The sequence below is a fragment of the Rousettus aegyptiacus genome, unplaced genomic scaffold, assembly GCF_014176215.1.
Source record: "Rousettus aegyptiacus isolate mRouAeg1 unplaced genomic scaffold, mRouAeg1.p scaffold_m13_p_12, whole genome shotgun sequence".
Taxonomy (NCBI): domain Eukaryota; kingdom Metazoa; phylum Chordata; class Mammalia; order Chiroptera; family Pteropodidae; genus Rousettus; species Rousettus aegyptiacus.
Genome location: NW_023416287.1, coordinates 7,912,206 through 7,921,579, shown reverse-complemented (window position 1 = coordinate 7,921,579; position 9,374 = coordinate 7,912,206).

Below are 9,374 nucleotides of genomic sequence, written 5' to 3'. Positions count from 1 at the left end.
GTTTCCCCACAATGGGGTGGCTGTTCGAGACAGGATACTGGGAAATTTGGGCCTCCCTATTTTCCTACTCAAGGTAGAACGCTAACTACAGAAAGCCTCGGCTGTGTGCAGGGCACCGGGTGGTGGTTAAGAGGTGGGCTCTGGAGCCGACCGGCCTGGGTTCGAATCTCCTGCCCTGTCCCTTCCTGGGTATGTGACTCTGGGCAAGTCACTTTTCTCTGTGCTTCGGTTTCTCTTCTGTAAAATGGAGATAATAATAATAGCGCCCCCTCCCTCTGGGTGGTCATGAAGTCGGAGATTATGTGGGTTAAGTGCTCACCACACAGCCAGCCCCACACTGCTGGCCAGGCTCAGGGTCCCAGAGTCATGTGGCACAGCCGTTCAATAAGTGTTGGTTGCGAGCATTAGCTCACAGGAACTTCACGACAGCCCCAGGGGACAGCTCCTGGGCTTAGGGCCATTTTGCAAGTGAGACCCAGAAAGCCAAGGCACTCAGGCCTTCCCGGGCCAACAAGATTTCAGGCCTCCTATCCCTAGAGCCCACTCTCCCGACTGCCTTTCAGGGAGTCCAGCTACCCCCACCCTTGCCTTGGCCCCATGGGGAGAGTCAGTCTGCTTCCAAGCCCCAAGCAGTGCCAGGCCCAGACCCTGGCTCCCCTCCCCCTGCTGTGTGACCTGGGGCCAGTGCCCAGACCTCTGGGAGCCTCAGGAGGTGTGGGGAGGGACCGTGGAGACAGGGTTTGAGATGAGGAAGTGGACGTGACTGTTCTTTGGGTAAGTATCCTATAAATTGTTCCTATTACTTTTTTTTTTCTCCTGCAAGTTGAGATTGGAGAGGGTCAGGGGTGATGGGAAGGGCTCAAGAGCTGAGGCCAGCTCTAGTGGCCTTGGCCGGATTGGTACACCCCATCTATACCTGCCCAAAAGGATATTTTCCAAATAGGATTGTCAAGAAGCTTAATAGGATCAAGTAAATAAAGTAGCATATGCTAGGTGTCAAGTCCACCTTCTCTCGAAATTTTGTGGCCCCTATGGAAGACGTCTGTTGGTTCCTACCCAGGACCCGCTGCTCAACGCTGATCCTTAGTCCCAGGGTTTTGGTTGGCGTCAACTCCATCGCTAGGGGGGAAGCATGTGACCCAGGACTGGCCAATCAGAGCACTGCATCCCCTCAGCCTGTCAGAGGCAGGCCTGGGATTTTGGCTGGCCCAGGGAAGGAATGAGGCATTTTCTTTCTATTGGGGTTGCTGGTTGGGTGGAATCCTGGAGTGTGGGGTTCATCTTGCCTTAATGAAGAGGAGAGCTTGAATGAGAGTGGAGCCAGCAAAAATAGAGAGAAAGTGAGTTGCGATGATGAAATTTGAATACCTACGTGCAGTCATGCCTGGTACCATTATGGTCCCTACTTTGTGGGTGAGAAACTGAGGCCAAATCCATGGTCACACAGCTAGGAAGCGGCAGAGTAGGGATTTGAACCCAGGCCGACTGGCGCCAGTGGCTGTGCCCTGAACCTCTAGACTCCACGGAGCCCTTTGGTGTAAATCCCTCCCCCTAGCCTGGAATCCTCTCACCCAGCATGGTTTTTGAACTCAGCTATTTCTGAGCCTCCCAAGGGAGAATGTTTCCTGCCTCTGGCAGAAAAATCAGGGGAGAAATGAGAGCCCTGTGGTTTGGCCCCAAACTCAGTTTGGGCAAACTTGAGACAGATGAGAATTTTTTCCTTCCTTTCCTTTCTTTCTTTCTTTCTCTTTCTTTCTTTTCTCTTTCTTTCTCTCTCTCTCTCTTTCTCTCCCTTCCTTCCTTCCTTCCTTCCTTCCTTCCTTCCTTCCTTCCTTCCTTCCTTCCTTCTCTCTTTCATTCTTTCTTCCTTCTCTCTCTCCCTCCCTCCTTCTTCTTCTCTCTCTCCCCCCCCCTTCTCTCTTTCCTTGTGCCCTCTCTCCCTTTCCTCTTCTCTTGTTTCCCTCCTTCTTTAATTCCCTCATCCTCCCCACCCCCTCCCTCCTGTCTGAAATGAAACCGCTTCCAGCTCACCTCACATCCAGGTTGTGCTCTCTCTCCACCTGATGCCCTCCATCTCGGCCCTGCTCCAGGCCGAGTTGGCTGCATTAGTCCCCAGTGCAGCAACCACCAGGGATACTTATTGAAACACAGACCCCAGGGCCCTGGATGGACACAGGCATATTTATTTGCACATCTGGAATGGGGCTGGTGGAGATGAACATCCAGAGAAGATTTAAATGCAGGCGTCCATGGGACACTGTACGTACATGTCCTTGTAGAGCCTTGAAGACCAAGGTTAAAAGTTGTGCTGAGGAGGGAGAAGGGGGCTGGGAGCTGGATCCCTCTGAGCTGGAATAGACTGAAGACGGGGCCTCGAAGGTGGGGCTCTGTCAGTCCTTTGGCCATTTAGATTCAACTTCCAACTCAGCTAGCTTTTCACACTGAGCCCATGACATACCTTCTCTGAGACCCGGTTTACTCATCCAAAAATGGAGATTAAAAAGAAAAACACTCAATATGTGTGGAGCTATTACCGCATACCAGGCTCTGTGCTTGACACTAGGTATAGAGGAGCATATTGAATCCTCACAACCCCATGAAGTGGGTACTCTTATTGTTAATTTTTCAGAAGATAAAACTGAGGCTCGGAGTGATCGAGTTACTTGCCCAAAGGAACACCCCTGGTGGGCGGCAGAGCTGGGACTTGAACCCAGGCATCTGGCTCCAGACCCTGTGCTTTTACCAGTACTGTACAGAGTTTTAGCTTTATTCGCTTCATTCACTGCTGCGTGCCCAGGGCCTTATCCATGGTAGGTCTCCATAGACGTTTGTTGAATGAATTAGCAGATCGATTGCCCACTGGAGGGAGTTGACTCAGTTAACAGGTGCTCTGCAATTGCTCGTTCTCCCTGAACGTGAGCGATGCGAAAGCAGGTGCCAGTCCTGCGGTCGTCAGAGTCCTGGTCGTCTCTCCCCACCTCGTGTGGCAGGGATGGCAATGGTCCTGCTGAGTGAACACTGGGGCCGCTCCTGGCATTAGCTGGTTTGATCCACTTCCTGGTCTCATCTTCACTCTGCTTTCCTAGTGTGACCCTGTCTCCCTCACAGGCCAGACTGGTGCCAAGCACACAGCTGGTGCTCGGAGGAGAAGGATAGTTACATGAGCACTTGCTGTGTGTCGGGCTTTTAAAACGCACATCATCTGACTCACTGTTCCTTACAGCCAACACAAAGAAGGGACCCGGTAACTGGCCTTGATCAGACTTTCCACAGATGTTTGTTGAATGACTGAAGAAAATGCAGAGCTGGCTGCATGGGGGGGGCATGTATCTGGCACAAGCCCCACCTACCACCCACTGTCTGCCAGCTCTGAGCCAAGCCTGGGTTTCCACATCTGCTGGTGCTGCCAGGAGGTAATTGAGCCTGGGGGGAGGCAGTTCCCGGCCGTGGAGCTGGGGACTTGTGGAAGGCCGCCAGAGGGAGGAATTTCCTTCATGAATTAAACCCCAGGCTGAGTAATTCTTCATTGGGTCCTTGTCCAGCAGCGGCTGGGAGGGCAAGTGTGGGGCCGTGGGACTCGCCAGTGGTAGCTGAGCCTGGTGCTCTGCAAGCTGCAGCTCTTGGGCCCCAGACTCTGCCCCAGGGTGAGGGACAGTATCCGGGAGGTGCCACTATCAGCTTGGACAAGTCATATCGGCTCTCTGAGACTCAGTTTCCTCACTGGCTCCATGGAGGAGCAGCTGTCCCAGCCCCATGGGGCTGTTCTGAGATTCACAGGGGTCACACGTTGCCAAGCTGGGGCAGGTTTTATTATCTTGTGGAGGACAGGAGCTGCCTGGGGGTGTGGCCGGCTTGCCTCAGAGGCGACAGGCCCAGAGGGCCTTGGGTGAGTCACTTCCCTCTGCAAGCCCCAGCTTTCCCCAATTGCTGGAGCCTGAGACAGGAGCAAGAATGTTCTCAGAGGCAGGAACTTTGGAACCATAAGAGAGAAAACAACAATGATGATAGCAAGAATAATGCCTTTATAAAGGGGGTTTCAACCAAATCTTCATTTGATCCTTTAGCTAATATATTTTAGCTCCGTTTATTCATTCAATGAACATTAGTGAACATGATTTCATGTCATGCTAAGGTTGCCAGATGTAGCAAACACAAAAACAAGAAGATCAACAGCAAAAACCCAAGGATGCCCAGTTAAACTGATTTCTAGATAAAAAAGACATTTTTAGTATATCGGCATGTCCTGCGCAATATCTATTAGAGTTAGTATATGGTCCCTTTGTTCACACTGCCGCATTTCTTTTCATGCAATCCTGCTAGGTGAGAATTATCACCTGGGTTTACCCAGGAGGAAACACAAAGACTCAGAGAAGTGCATCTACCTGCCCAGGGCCTCAAGCGCCAGGTGGGGCCGGTGAGGTAGGCACTCTCTTACCCCTGCTCATTTCCTGGGTGGCGATTTCAGGAACACAGGGCTAGCCCGGCAGCTGCCTAGCGCTTTCCCCTGCCCCTAGCTCTCACCTGTTGGGGCCAGTCCGTGTGGGTCACGCAGGGCTGGAGGCTGGCACAGCCCGAATGTGGGCTGGGAAGCCAGGTGGATGGAGGGGGACGTCAAGAGAGAGGGAGACAGATGGAGCTCACATGGTTTCACACCTGCCCCTTGTCAACAGGCAGAGTCTCACTGACACCCTGGGTGAGGCCGGGGCCAAGAGGGGCCCCTGGAGTCACCCTTCTCCCCACTCTGTGCCCTTGGGGGAGTCTCGGCCCCTCTCCGGGCTGAGACTCCTTCTCTCTACAAAGAGACAATCATTCATTCACTCATTCATGTATTTGAGTTTTACTGCCACAACTATTTCTTGAGTACCTACTCTGTGCCAGGCACTGTTTGAGGCATGGAGCACGGGGAGATACACCAGAAAACAAGACAAAGAGCCTTGCTCTCATGGAGCTGATGGTCTAACAGGGGAGTCAGGTAATAGACACACAGAGAAGATAATTTCAAGTAGGAAAAGTCCTAGGGTGGAAGTAAAGCAGGGTGGGTGATGGAGAGTGACTGTGGGAGCCCTTTGAGACAGGGCAGTCCAGGAAGGCCTCCCCGAGGAGGTGACATCTGAGAAAAGACCCAAATGGTGAGAAACAGCTGGTCCAAGACAGACAGGGGGAAAGCACTCCTGGCAAAGCGAACAGCAAGGGCAGAGGCCCTCGGGACAGAGCAAGCTGGGTGGCTGTGGAAGAAGGGGCTGCTGGACCTCAGCGAAGGGAAGGAAGCCTGGTGGGGCTAAGGTGGGAAGGGCGGATGACGGAAGGCTGTGCAGGTCACAGTTAGAGATCCTCTTGGCTCCTCCCTCGCTTCGTTCAGACTTCTGCTCCCTGACTCATCTCTTCTGAGGAGCCTTCTCTGCTGACCTTGGTTAAATTAGCCTGTTTCATTCTCCCTCGTAACACGATTTACGCGGCGTCCTAATCTCTCTCTATTGGGTGTATGGGGATATGTTGTTTCCTTTCCCCTCTACCCTAAAGTTAGCTGCCATGGGGCATGGAAAATAGGGTGCCATTGATGGGTGGCAGGGAAAATGGGTCCTGCGTTCTGCGGGCTGTAGTTCTGACTCCGTTTAAGCCTCACGAGCCAATTCTGGAAACCAAGCCCTGAGTACTGAGATTCTCCTAAAATAATGATAATAATCATGGCTAATTTTCCCTGGGTCTTTGCTGTACACCAGACACTGTGCTAAGCACTTTTTTTTTTTTATTGTGGTGAATTACGCATGGGTTTTACCATTTTAGCCATTTTAAAGCGTGCAATTCTGTGGCGTTTAGTACATTCCCGAAGTTGTGCAATCATCACTGCTATCTAGTTCCAGAACATTTCCATCTCTCCAAAAGGAAACTGTTCTCATTAAACAGTCACTCTCCACCCCCGCCCCCCCCCTCCCTCCAGCCTCTGGAAACCACTAACCTACTTTTTGCCTCTACGGGTCTGCCTCCACTGGACGCTTCGCACTAATGGAATCATACGCTATGTGGCCTTGTGCGTCTGGCTTCTTTCATAGTTCCCTCCACGTATCAGGACCTCATGGCTTTTTACTGCCGAATCGTGGTCTGTCCTATGGATATACCACATTTCGTTCATTTGTTTCCACGTTTTGTCGATTATGAATAGTGCTACTATTTGTGTACAAGTTTTCGTTTGAACATCTGTTTTCAATTCTTTTGAGTGTGTACCTCAGAGTGGAATTGCTGGGTCACATGGCAATTCCATGTTTCATTTATTGAGGAACTACCAGCTAAGCACTTTTTAAGGCGTCCTTGATCTTGGGGAATTCTCACAAGCTAATGAGGGAGGCTCTGCATGGCCTCCATTCTACAGATGAGGAAACTGAGACTCAGCAAGTGGCATTCGTGAGCCAAGGTCACATTGGTAAGAAGCCATGAAATTGGGTCCTTTGGACTCTGAACCACCTTGAATCCAAGCAGAAATAAAAGGGGTCGAGCGAGAACGAGGCTGTCTTTAGTACATACACTCTTAGCCTCTCGAGTTGCCATTTGCAGAGGAAGCTGAGGAAAAAGGTAAAAGCCAGTGTCTCTGTTAGACTCGCTTGGACTCTAATGTCCCTTACTCCGTTCTGGCTGTGTGACTTTGGGCAAGCTGGTTCACCTCTCTGGGCCTCTGGTTCCCCATTAAATGGTGCTAAGGAGAGAATCGCATGAGATCACATGCCCTTGGTGTGAGTGGGGCTGGAGGCAGAAGAAAGTCAGGACTCCCAGGGCTGGAAGGGGCGGGCCACCCAGCGGGGAAGGCGGCGTCCACCTTGGAGTCTCACGTCCATGCCGATGCTGAATGTTTCGGATGGGAAAACAGCGCACAGCTTTCCAGAAGTGCTTGGACACCACCTCATCAAAAGAGAAAGTAGCCTGGGTTCATTAATTCCTCAGAACCGCACTGCGTTTTAGGTCAGATAATAATAATAACCATGGCTTGTTAAGTGGGCTCCAGAGAATACAATTTAACCTGGACATGTAACTCTTCCGGGAGGGACGGGATGACTGGGGGAGTTTCACAGATGAACTTGAATGCAGGCTGAACTCGGCACAAACTCGGGCTTGCTAAGTCGGAGAACCAAGGAAACATTTACTGAGAGCTTGCTGTATGCACTGACTCATTCAACATGCAAAACAACCCTGGAAGGCAATACTATTATAAGCCCTGCTGTACAGATGGGGAAACTGAGGCTCAGGGATATAAAGACATTTGCTCAGAGTTGGACAGCTAAGTGGCCGAGCGGGGGTTCGAACCCAGATGGTCAGGATCTGGATGGAGCCCGTGCTCTGAACCACCATAAGTTTTCCTCGGGGAAGGGTGGGAAAAATGTCCTTTCGTGTTCTGCAAAACGAAGTGACAGTGTCCGGCTGAGGTCACTGGCTGGCGGACGGGAGGTTGCTGATGGAGGAAATGGGGAGGGGGTAAAGGCACCCCAGGAAGTGCCCTGTGTCCCGTTTACTGGGCATTTTCCTTCCTGGACTCTTGGTCAAGTTGTTTCTAGGTGAGTGTGTGTGGCTTGGGGGTTAGTTAGCTCCGGAGCTGTGGAGCGCTGGGATCCAAGGCCAGGGCAGCAGCCCAGGGTCCTTCCTACCTAGGAGGTGCCTGGAGAAGCATGTGGTCTGTCTACATGGGCAAAGCTTCGGCGCCACCCCGCCTGCTGCCCTGGACTTGCCATCCGGGCACTGCCTCTGCCAGCAGCGCGTCCCCAGGGGACCAGTTCTGCTGTGTGACCTGAGCAAATGTAGCAGCCTCTCTGAACCTCAGTTTTCTCCCCTGGAAAGTGGGGATAACCACGGTACATGACTGGGAGGGCCACATGGCTGGGGCTGCTGCTCGTATTCCCACTGCTGCCACCAATAAGAATCCACGTGGAGTTTCTGCTCTGCAGAGGGGCGGACACCCTTGGCCTGGGCCCCGGTGGACGTCAGGTGGGAGGGCCCTTGGTGTCCGCCAAGGCTGGCTCCTGCCTGGCCGCCCGGACGTGGGGGGAGGGAGGCCCCTAGCCAGCCAGACTCCTGAGTCACAGTTTCCCGTTGCTGCCAGCACCAGGCGGGAAAGGGGGACGTGAGTGGAGGCGGGGAAGAGGAGGGGCGCCTGCGGTGTGGGGGGGAGTGGGCGGAGAGCTGAGATCCCAGTTGTGGCCGCTGTTTGGCAGGACAGACAGAAAACCATCTGTCAGATATGACGGGGGCCCTGGGATATCAGAGTAGGATCCTTGCACCTCCTGGGTTACAGGCAGCAAACTCAATCCCCCAAATTTCCTAATCCCTTCCTGCCAGCCCATCGTATCCATGCCAGCTGCACTCAGCTTCACGACCTTCTTTCTGTTTCTTGAGTTCGTGGTTCAGATTCCCACCTCAGGGCCCTTGCACGTGCTGTTTCTTCCGCCTCAAAACGTTTCAAGGGACTGGCTCTCAACCTCCGACTTCGGCTTAAGTGTTACCTCTTCGGAGAGGCTCTCTCTGAGTGCCTTCCTATTCCCCACCCCAACTTTTCTAGCTCATCCACTCATTCATTCATCTGCCCCAAATACACCGAGTACCTACTGTGGGCCAGGTCTTGCTCTGGGGATGGGGAATAAGACAATGAACAAAGCAGACACCGTTCCTGCCCTCATGGAGCTATCCTTCTACCAAGGGAAACAGACCAGCTCCAACGAGCATGTGGTACAGTGAGTCATGATAAAGATCAGGAAGGAAGACCCGAGCACAGCTGGGGGAGTCAGGGTGCCAGAGGGGGTGGTCTCCCCAGTAGGTGAGGGTTGAAAGAAGGAAGTGATGTCTTTCAGGAAGTGATGCCAGGTAAAGATTTGAAGGAAGTAGGGGAAAAAGAGTTCCGGGCAGACGGAATAGCAAGTGCAAAGGCCCTGAGGCAGGACCGCGGCTGTCCTCGCCGCGGAGCAGCCAGGAGGCCTGCGCGGCTGCAATGGAGTAAGCGAGGGGGTTGCGTTCAGCGAGGGAGTGGGGTGAGCAGATCGAGCAGGCCACGGTGAGGATTCGGCTTTTGCTCTGAGTGAGGTGGGAGCCCCTGCGGGGTCGTGAGCGGAGGGGTAACAGGCGTGGTGAGACATAATCAGATTCCAGGTAGACTTAGGGGCAGAATCGACCCGTCTCAACGATGGATTAGGGTGAGGGCTGGGGAGAGGGAGGTGCCACGGTAACGACCAGATTGGAATCAGGACCTCCCAGCCCCCTAGCCTGCCACTGCTTTGACGTGAGGCCCAAGTCTCAGACCAGGACCCCACTCCACGAGGGAACTGGCCTTCCGAGTCCAGCCTGAAATCTGCGTTGGGCAGGGGAGAGCTTATCGCTGGCCAGTTTTCCCTCATGGAGAG